Raw genomic sequence first — 12574 nt, 5'->3', positions numbered from 1 at the left:
GCACAAATTCCCAGACACACTCTTGGGGAACATTCTCCTAGAAGACTGACTGCTGTTATAGTTCCAAAGGGGAAGCCAACTCCATAGTAATGCCCATGACGTTTCCAACAGGCTCATATACTGTAGGTGTGATGACCAGGTGTCTGCATACTTGGCCGTGTAGTGTAAGTTAACCCTAAACCATATATATATATATATATATATATATATATATATATATATATATATATATAGTCCTAGCCCTAAATCTAGCCCAGCCTTAACCATAACCTTAATTATAACTCTAACCTATCCCTTGCCCTAACTCTAAACTTAACCCTAACCCTAGCTTTAAACCTTACTCTAACCCTAGCCTTAACCCTAAAACTAGCTCTAGACTTAACTCTAACCGTAGCACTAACCTAACCTTAACCCTTGCATTAATCTTAGCACTAATCCTAACAATAATCTTGATTCCAGTCCTATTTTAAACATAAACCTAGCTCTAAATGTAATTATAATCTTACTTTTAACTATATCCTTAACCCTAGCCCTACACTTAATCCAGAATTAACCTTAAACCTAGCATTAACCATAACTCTAGCCTTAATCCCAGACCTATCTGTAATTTTATGATATTTTTCCTGTGACATTAACACATGTTAAACTGGTATATGTATTTCTGTATTTCTATTTACCGTAGAGTTTAAAATGTGAGGAATTTTAGATATTAAAGACAATGTATTGGCTTATTTAGTATCATTAGAGAAGTCAAATTTACTGAATGAAATAAGATGTAGATGGTATCTTTAAGGTAATTTTTTGTCTAATAAAATATGAGAAGTTTATTTAGCTATTTCCTTAGCTTTTATTTATTAGGAACACAACTGTGCAGACTACTCTTTCAAGCAAGAAAGATAATTATTTAAAGTACTCAAATTGTTTTCCCTTTCTCCAAATTAATCCTCCATCTTAATCTGTAATTATTATAATTTGCTCCCAGCCTTGAGAGACCATGCACATATTTTCAGATAGAATGTAGAACTTTAAATAACGGCAGGAGGTGCACAAATAATTTATAAAGTCATGAATGCTTTTTTTCCTTAATTAATTGAGACTTTTTCAACATTGAATTAAACAGATTTCACAGCTGCAAAAGTTCTTTTATTTGAAAATGTCTCTAAATTTGGATTGCCACTTGCAATGTTTGTAGTGCTGCATAAATAAAGCACCTTAATTGCTGGGGATTAAATATAAGTTGAATAAACATATTGTTCCTTCCTTGTAATTCTAAAAAATCCATATTACATGAACAACCCCCCCCCCCAACAAAAAAGTAATAAATAGATTTACAGATTTTGTTAGAGCTCTACCAATGCTTATTAATTAATATCTAATCAAAGTTTTGCGTTAGTGAAATCTACCCACTATTCATTTACTGTTTGTGTTATTTTTTGGTAGAAGTGCAAAGCTCCCTAGTCATAAAATACCATGCCTAGTCATTGAAAGGAATCCTGGATATAAACACCACATATACACACTAAATCAAGCGCTAAATAATAATAATAAAATGTACAAACACTTTCGCCTTTAATTATAATGTTAAAGTAAGAACATTGTAAAGGGATGAGCTAGCACTTGCGACCCTGTAGCGCTTTATGTTTAACTGCTGAAACAGCCAGGAAGCCAATCAGTAGTGCTGCTGCTTATTGGCTCAGCTGCTGTATCCGCTAGGGACCAGCATTTCTCTGCAGCTCCCAAGTGGTACTTTAACTATGTATTTCAAACCACAGCGATCCCCCCCATTATACTGGCTCTTTAATTTTTCAGTTATATTTAGAATATGCACCCTATTTTATTAATTGGCACATTTATATGCATATGCACACATTTATATGTATACGCACACATTTATATGTATATGCACACATTTATATGTATACGCACACATTTATATGTATATGCACACATTTATATGTATACGCACACATTTATATGTATATGCACACATTTATATGTATACGCACACATTTATATGTATACGCACACATTTATATGTATACGCACACATTTATATGTATACACACACATTTATATGTATATACGCACACATTTATATGTATATGCACACATTTATATGTATACGCACACATTTATATGTATACGCACACATTTATATGTATATGCACACATTTATATGTATATGCACACATTTATATGTATACGCACACATTTATATGTATACACACACATTTATATGTATATACGCACACATTTATATGTATATACGCACACATTTATATGTATATGCACACATTTATATGTATACGCACACATTTATATGTATACGCACACATTTATATGTATACGCACACATTTATATGTATATGCACACATTTATATGTATATGCACACATCTATATGTATATGCACACATTTATATGTATACACACACATTTATATGTATACACACACATTTATATGTATATGCACACATTTATATGTATACGCATACATTTATATGTATATGCACACATTTATATGTATACGCACACATTTATATGTATATGCACACATTTAAATGTATACACACACATTTATATGTATACGCACACATTTATATGTATATGCACACATTTATATGTATACGCACACATTTATATGTATATGCACACATTTATATGTATATGCACACATCTATATGTATATGCACACATTTATATGTATACACACACATTTATATGTATACACACACATTTATATGTATATGCACACATTTATATGTATACGCATACATTTATATGTATATGCACACATTTATATGTATACGCACACATTTATATGTATATGCACACATTTATATGTATATGCACACATTTAAATGTATACACACACATTTATATGTATACGCACACATTTATATGTATACGCACACATTTATATGTATACGCACACATTTATATGTATATGCACACATTTATATGTATATGCACACATTTATATGTATACGCACACATTTATATGTATATGCACACATTTATATGTATATGCACACATTTATATGTATACGCACACATTTATATGTATACGCACACATTTATATGTATACGCACACATTTATATCTATACGCACACATTTATATCTATACGCACACATTTATATCTATACGCACACATTTTTAGGTATACGCACACATTTATATCTATACGCATACATTTTTAGGTATACGCACACATTTATATGTATACGCACACATTTACATGTATACTCACACATTTATATGTATATGCACACATTTATATGTATATGCACACATTTATATGTATACGCACAATTATATGTATATGCACACAATTATATGTATACGCACAATTATATGCATATGCACACATTTATATGTATACGCACAATTATATGTATATGCACACATTTATATGTATACGCACACATTAATATGTATATGCACACATTTATATGTATACCCACACATTTATATGTATATGCACACATTTATATGTATACCCACACATTTATTTGTATATGCAGACATTTATATGTATACACACACATTTATTTGTATATGCAGACATTTATATGTATACGCACAATTATATGTATATGCACATGTATATGCACACATTTATATGTATATGCACACATTTATATGTATATGTACACATTTATATGTATATGCACATATTTATATGTATATGCAGACATTTATATGTATACGCACAATTATATGTATATGCACACATTTATATGTATACGCACAATTATATGTATATGCACACATTTATATGTATACGCACACATTTATATGTATATGCACACATTTATATATATACGCACACATTTATATGTATACGCACAATTATATGTATATGCACACATTTATATTTATGTATATGCACACTTTTATATATACACACACATCTATATGTATACGCACAAATTTATATGTATTTGCATACATTTATGTATACGCACACATTTATATGTATACGCACACATTTATATGTATACGCACACATTTATATGTATACGCACACATTTATATGTATACGCACACATTTATATGTATACGCATACATTTATATGTATATGCACACATTTATATGTATACGCACACATTTATATGTATGTGCACACATTTATATGTATATGCACACTTTTATATATACACACACATCTATATGTATACACACAAATTTATATGTATTTGCATACATTTATGTATATGCACACATTTATATGTATATGCACACGTTTATATGTATATGCACACGTTTATATGTATATGCACACATTTATATGTATATGCACACGTTTATATGTATATGCACATGTTTATATGTATATGCACACGTTTATATGTAAACGCACACATTTATATGTATACGCACACATTTATATGTATATGCACACGTTTATATGTATATGCACACATTTATATGTATATGCACACTTTTATATATACACACACATCTATATGTATACGCAAAAATTTATATGTATTTGCATACATTTATGTATACGCACACATTTATATGTATATACGCACAAATTTATATGTATATGCACACATTTATATGTATATGCACACGTTTATATGTATATGCACATGTTTATATGTATACGCACAATTATATGTATATGCACACAATTATATGTATACGCACAATTATATGTATATGCACACATTTATATGTATATGCACAATTATATGTATATGCACACATTTATATGTATACGCACACATTTATATGTATATGCACACATTTATATGTATACCCACACATTTATATGTATATGCACACATTTATATGTATACACACACATTTATTTGTATATGCAGACATTTATATGTATACGCACAATTATATGTATATGCACATGTATATGCACACATTTATATGTATATGCACACATTTATATGTATATGCACACATTTATATGTATATGCACATATTTATATGTATATGCAGACATTTATATGTATACGCACAATTATATGTATATGCACACATTTATATGTATACGCACAATTATATGTATATGCACACATTTATATGTATACGCACACATTTATATGTATATGCACACATTTATATATATACGCACACATTTATATGTATACGCACAATTATATGTATATGCACACATTTATATTTATGTATATGCACACTTTTATATATACACACACATCTATATGTATACACACAAATTTATATGTATACGCACACATTTATATGTATACGCACACATTTATATGTATACGCACACATTTATATGTATACGCACACATTTATATGTATACGCATACATTTATATGTATACGCACACATTTATATGTATATGCACACATTTATATGTATACGCACACATTTATATGTATATGCACACATTTATATGTATATGCACACGTTTATATGTATACGCACACATTTATATGTATGTGCACACATTTATATGTATATGCACACTTTTATATATACACACACATCTATATGTATACACACAAATTTATATGTATTTGCATACATTTATGTATATGCACACATTTATATGTATATGCACACGTTTATATGTATATGCACACGTTTATATGTATATGCACACGTTTATATGTATATGCACATGTTTATATGTATATGCACACGTTTATATGTATACGCACACATTTATATGTATACGCACACATTTATATGTATATGCACACGTTTATATGTATATGCACACATTTATATGTATATGCACACATTTATATGTATACGCACACATTTATATGTATTATATGGGTTTTAAGACAGAGAAAAAACCTGAACCTAGTATATCAGGATGAAAGACAGGGAATTCAGCACTCTTTTCAAAATGTTTTTTATTTAGCTCATCAAAGTAAAATGAGGGGTATCCCAAAAAAAAGGAATAAACTTGAGTGGCCACAAGAGAGGTCAATCTCTAGCATTTATTTAGCGAAACATATTGTTTCAAAAATACAAATACAATATGTCTATATACAATAGACCAAGAAAGAAATTGTACATACAACAGAAAAAATGAACACAAAATAATAAAACAAACCTGACCGGTCAGGGGTTAGCGTGAATACCTGAACTATGTACATATACTGACATGGAATTTCAACAGGTATACCTATATTACAGAAGATAGCTAAATTTGCTGTCAATTATCATGTCAGACAGAGATATCTCAATGTGTGAATGGTGAAGTAACTATATTTCACACGGAGCCTTTGTCATACTACTACACCCAGCTGCGAACGGCACCTTCAAGTATAGGGTTAATTGCCGGGCAGGTATAAGAATGGGATCTAAGTAGGTACTGACATTGCGCCCACAGAAATATGGTGTAACTATGGGCAATACATATAAGGCGTATTTTTATATTGTGCATACAAATAAAAAGGGAGATATATTAGTGAGACACACTTTTTAGACTACTACACCCTACTGCGTGCGGCACCTTAAGATATAAGGCTTAATGCCGTGCAGGTGTATAGATGGGATCTAAGTAGTTAATAGTGTATCTCATAATATGTACATTCGTCTGTTAGTAAGCAGGAAGCAAACAGTATAGGCGTAAGCATGGAACGTAGCTCAGCAGGAATAAGTAGCAGGCAGATAGTAGCATATATTTCTGTTAGTTGCTAGACAGTCCCGTGCAAGCAGTCTTAAATGCATGAGGATGAAAAGTTCATGATAAAGATGGTAAGCATAAGTGCAAAGTGGGAGACTGCACGGTAGTTGTGCATAGTAGTGATGTTATTTCGAGACTTGTAGTTTTACCCTTGCAACCGGGTAGCAATATCCAGTTCTTATATAGATGTGCCTATTTATCAGGCAAAACTTATAATGGCATACGACCTGTTTCCTGCTCAGTCCCAGGACTATTGTATGGCAAGCAGTCCTTTGTGGATCCCCAAATCCATCTTACAGGAGATCCTTCATGAGCGTAAGTTTGCAGAGCTGTTAAGTTCAGTGGCGTTCACACGAACCACATGTTCCGTGTCGGCTTGTCCAATGCCGACGCGCGTTTCACCCGCTGGGTGTGTCGGGCTTCGTCAGGGCGTAATGACATAGGGAGCTTCTCCTCTCCCTTTTAAACTTAAGAAAGACCACGCCCCTATTAGAAAGCTATAGAGCTTCATAGTGCTAAACAGGATATTTGAAACTTAACGGACATACTATATATTACCCAAATTCTGGTGGTATTAAAAACATAGCAAGTCTGGTTCATAGCGTAAGTGAAAAGTTATATACAAAAGGAAATAAAAAACTTTATATGTACAAAATGAGTTATAATTTGGTCATGCATGTTGTAAGGTAAATATGAGAAAGTTACCAAATGGAATCTACGCTAAAGCCCTGCGTACAAAATACTCAGTAGAAAAATATCATATTGCCATTCTATAGTACTTGTATGGAGATGGTGCTTAATTGAGTATTTTGTTATATCACTGTATGGTACACAACTATCTGAGAACGAGAGTGAGATTAAGAAGACATTTTTGCCTTACAGAAAGCAGGCCATGTCTATCCTATCGTTTAACCCATTAGGTATCTGGGTTTGTAGGATCGTAATCCACCTACATTCCTTCTGGAGGAGGACTTTATCGTTGTCACCCCCCTCTGTTATTGGTAATGCCTCTGTCAATACCAATGAATGAGAGGGAGTCAGGGTTGCAGGCGTGAATTTCTTCAAAGTGTTTTGCCACATTACTCTTGGGATTTTTATATTTAATGTCATCCCTATGTTCAGTTATCCTATCCTTTATGGCTCTCCTGGTCTTGCCCACGTAAAAACGTGGGCAACTACAGGAGAGGAGGTAAATAACCCCTTCGGTACTGCATGTAATGTGGTGTTTTAATTTATACATTTTGCCTGTATGGGTGGAAAACACTTTAGTTTTTGCCATGTATTTGCACGCCACACATCGCCCACAGGGATGATTTCCAGTGGACCTGTGTGTGGTAAGCCAATCCGTTTGTTTTCTGAGTGACGTATACTGACTTCTCACGAGTTTGTCTCTCAAGTTGGGTGCTCTTCTGGCAGTGATAGTGGGGTAGTCTCCTACTTCTCTAGATACCCCTTCATCACTCGTTAGAACGTGCCAGTTTTTTTGCAGTATCCTTCTCAGGGTTTTCCAGTGACAATTATAGTCCGCTATTAATCTGATTGGGCCCTGTTTAGCTTTTTGTTTGGGTACAAGAAGTTGTTCTCGGTTCAAACTAGCTGCTTCATTTAGAGCTCTGTCAACAACTCTTTTTGAATACCCCCTATTTAGAAACCGTTGGTGCATCTCTTTGGCATGTTCATAGTATTTTGTTTTTGTGGAGCAGTTACGACGGAGTCTAAGGAATTGCCCCTTAGGTATCCCCTTCTTCAAATGGTCGGGATGATGGCTTGTCGCAAGAAGCAAACTATTGGTTGCAGTGGTTTTTCGAAAATTCTCAGTCACCACTGAACCCTGGTTGAGAATAATCTTAATATCCAGAAAGGATATTTCCTTCTTGCTGCTTTGCAGAGTGAGATAGATATTTCTGTCATTTTTATTCAGAGTTTCTACAAAAGTAGAAAGACTTGTTTCTGAGCCCTCCCATATGAGGAAGATGTCATCCACATATCGAAGCCATATGTGGATGTTTTCCTCAAAGAGAGGGCTCTGATATACATCTTCCATCTCCCAGGCTCCCAAATGGAGGCAAGCATATGTGGGGGCACATGTCGCCCCCATAGCTGTCCCCTGCTGTTGAACATACACTTTGTTGTCAAAGAGAAACACATTATTCGTCAAAATGAACTCTAACAGTTCCATGACAAAGACAGTGTGCTGTTGTGTTTGTGTGCCTCTCATCGCAAGAAAGTGGTGGCATGCCTTCAAACCAACATTGTGAGGGATGGACGAATAGAGTCCTTCCACATCTAGACAGGCCATGATGGCACCTGGAGGGACTGACAGGTTATCAATTTTTCTTAAGAAATCTGCCGTGTCCAGGATGTAAGATGGTAGTGTACTCAGAAATGGTCTAAGGAAGTAGTCTACATAGTTGCCTAAGTTTTCAGTTAGGCTGCCAAAGCCTAACTGAAAACTTAGGCAACTATGTAGACTACTTCCTTAGACCATTTCTGAGTACACTACCATCTTACATCCTGGACACGGCAGATTTCTTAAGAAAAATTGATAACCTGTCAGTCCCTCCAGGTGCCATCATGGCCTGTCTAGATGTGGAAGGACTCTATTCGTCCATCCCTCACAATGTTGGTTTGAAGGCATGCCACCACTTTCTTGCGATGAGAGGCACACAAACACAACAGCACACTGTCTTTGTCATGGAACTGTTAGAGTTCATTTTGACGAATAATGTGTTTCTCTTTGACAACAAAGTGTATGTTCAACAGCAGGGGACAGCTATGGGGGCGACATGTGCCCCCACATATGCTTGCCTCCATTTGGGAGCCTGGGAGATGGAAGATGTATATCAGAGCCCTCTCTTTGAGGAAAACATCCACATATGGCTTCGATATGTGGATGACATCTTCCTCATATGGGAGGGCTCAGAAACAAGTCTTTCTACTTTTGTAGAAACTCTGAATAAAAATGACAGAAATATCTATCTCACTCTGCAAAGCAGCAAGAAGGAAATATCCTTTCTGGATATTAAGATTATTCTCAACCAGGGTTCAGTGGTGACTGAGAATTTTCGAAAAACCACTGCAACCAATAGTTTGCTTCTTGCGACAAGCCATCATCCCGACCATTTGAAGAAGGGGATACCTAAGGGGCAATTCCTTAGACTCCGTCGTAACTGCTCCACAAAAACAAAATACTATGAACATGCCAAAGAGATGCACCAACGGTTTCTAAATAGGGGGTATTCAAAAAGAGTTGTTGACAGAGCTCTAAATGAAGCAGCTAGTTTGAACCGAGAACAACTTCTTGTACCCAAACAAAAAGCTAAACAGGGCCCAATCAGATTAATAGCGGACTATAATTGTCACTGGAAAACCCTGAGAAGGATACTGCAAAAAAACTGGCACGTTCTAACGAGTGATGAAGGGGTATCTAGAGAAGTAGGAGACTACCCCACTATCACTGCCAGAAGAGCACCCAACTTGAGAGACAAACTCGTGAGAAGTCAGTATACGTCACTCAGAAAACAAACGGATTGGCTTACCACACACAGGTCCACTGGAAATCATCCCTGTGGGCGATGTGTGGCGTGCAAATACATGGCAAAAACTAAAGTGTTTTCCACCCATACAGGCAAAATGTATAAATTAAAACACCACATTACATGCAGTACCGAAGGGGTTATTTACCTCCTCTCCTGTAGTTGCCCACGTTTTTACGTGGGCAAGACCAGGAGAGCCATAAAGGATAGGATAACTGAACATAGGGATGACATTAAATATAAAAATCCCAAGAGTAATGTGGCAAAACACTTTGAAGAAATTCACGCCTGCAACCCTGACTCCCTCTCATTCATTGGTATTGACAGAGGCATTACCAATAACAGAGGGGGTGACAACGATAAAGTCCTCCTCCAGAAGGAATGTAGGTGGATTACGATCCTACAAACCCAGATACCTAATGGGTTAAACGATAGGATAGACATGGCCTGCTTTCTGTAAGGCAAAAATGTCTTCTTAATCTCACTCTCGTTCTCAGATAGTTGTGTACCATACAGTGATATAACAAAATACTCAATTAAGCACCATCTCCATACAAGTACTATAGAATGGCAATATGATATTTTTCTACTGAGTATTTTGTACGCAGGGCTTTAGCGTAGATTCCATTTGGTAACTTTCTCATATTTACCTTACAACATGCATGACCAAATTATAACTCATTTTGTACATATAAAGTTTTTTATTTCCTTTTGTATATAACTTTTCACTTACGCTATGAACCAGACTTGCTATGTTTTTAATACCACCAGAATTTGGGTAATATATAGTATGTCCGTTAAGTTTCAAATATCCTGTTTAGCACTATGAAGCTCTATAGCTTTCTAATAGGGGCGTGGTCTTTCTTAAGTTTAAAAGGGAGAGGAGAAGCTCCCTATGTCATTACGCCCTGACGAAGCCCGACACACCCAGCGGGTGAAACGCGCGTCGGCATTGGACAAGCCGACACGGAACATGTGGTTCGTGTGAACGCCACTGAACTTAACAGCTCTGCAAACTTACGCTCATGAAGGATCTCCTGTAAGATGGATTTGGGGATCCACAAAGGACTGCTTGCCATAAAATAGTCCTGGGACTGAGCAGGAAACAGGTCGTATGCCATTATAAGTTTTGCCTGATAAATAGGCACATCTATATAAGAACTGGATATTGCTACCCGGTTGCAAGGGTAAAACTACAAGTCTCGAAATAACATCACTACTATGCACAACTACCGTGCAGTCTCCCACTTTGCACTTATGCTTACCATCTTTATCATGAACTTTTCATCCTCATGCATTTAAGACTGCTTGCACGGGACTGTCTAGCAACTAACAGAAATATATGCTACTATCTGCCTGCTACTTATTCCTGCTGAGCTACGTTCCATGCTTACGCCTATACTGTTTGCTTCCTGCTTACTAACAGACGAATGTACATATTATGAGATACACTATTAACTACTTAGATCCCATCTATACACCTGCACGGCATTAAGCCTTATATCTTAAGGTGCCGCACGCAGTAGGGTGTAGTAGTCTAAAAAGTGTGTCTCACTAATATATCTCCCTTTTTATTTGTATGCACAATATAAAAATACGCCTTATATGTATTGCCCATAGTTACACCATATTTCTGTGGGCGCAATGTCAGTACCTACTTAGATCCCATTCTTATACCTGCCCGGCAATTAACCCTATACTTGAAGGTGCCGTTCGCAGCTGGGTGTAGTAGTATGACAAAGGCTCCGTGTGAAATATAGTTACTTCACCATTCACACATTGAGATATCTCTGTCTGACATGATAATTGACAGCAAATTTAGCTATCTTCTGTAATATAGGTATACCTGTTGAAATTCCATGTCAGTATATGTACATAGTTCAGGTATTCACGCTAACCCCTGACCGGTCAGGTTTGTTTTATTATTTTGTGTTCATTTTTTCTGTTGTATGTACAATTTCTTTCTTGGTCTATTGTATATAGACATATTGTATTTGTATTTTTGAAACAATATGTTTCGCTAAATAAATGCTAGAGATTGACCTCTCTTGTGGCCACTCAAGTTTATTCCTTTTTTTTGGGATACCCCTCATTTTACTTTGATGAGCTAAATAAAAAACATTTTGAAAAGAGTGCTGAATTCCCTGTCTTTCATCCTGATATACTAGGTTCAGGTTTTTTCTCTGTCTTAAAACCCATATAATTTATTCTAAGGGTCTGCACCACATTTAAGTTATATTGAGGCCATACCGGTATTTGTCCAAGAACTGGTGGGTCACTACTTATTAGCTCTTAGCAGTTGCGTCCCCTCCGTCATTTCCCACATTTATATGTATATGCACACTTTTATATATACACACACATCTATATGTATACGCAAAAATTTATATGTATTTGC

Source organism: Bombina bombina, chromosome 5 (assembly GCF_027579735.1).
Source record: "Bombina bombina isolate aBomBom1 chromosome 5, aBomBom1.pri, whole genome shotgun sequence".
NCBI classification, from domain to species: domain Eukaryota; kingdom Metazoa; phylum Chordata; class Amphibia; order Anura; family Bombinatoridae; genus Bombina; species Bombina bombina.
Note: the sequence above shows the minus strand (reverse complement) of the source record.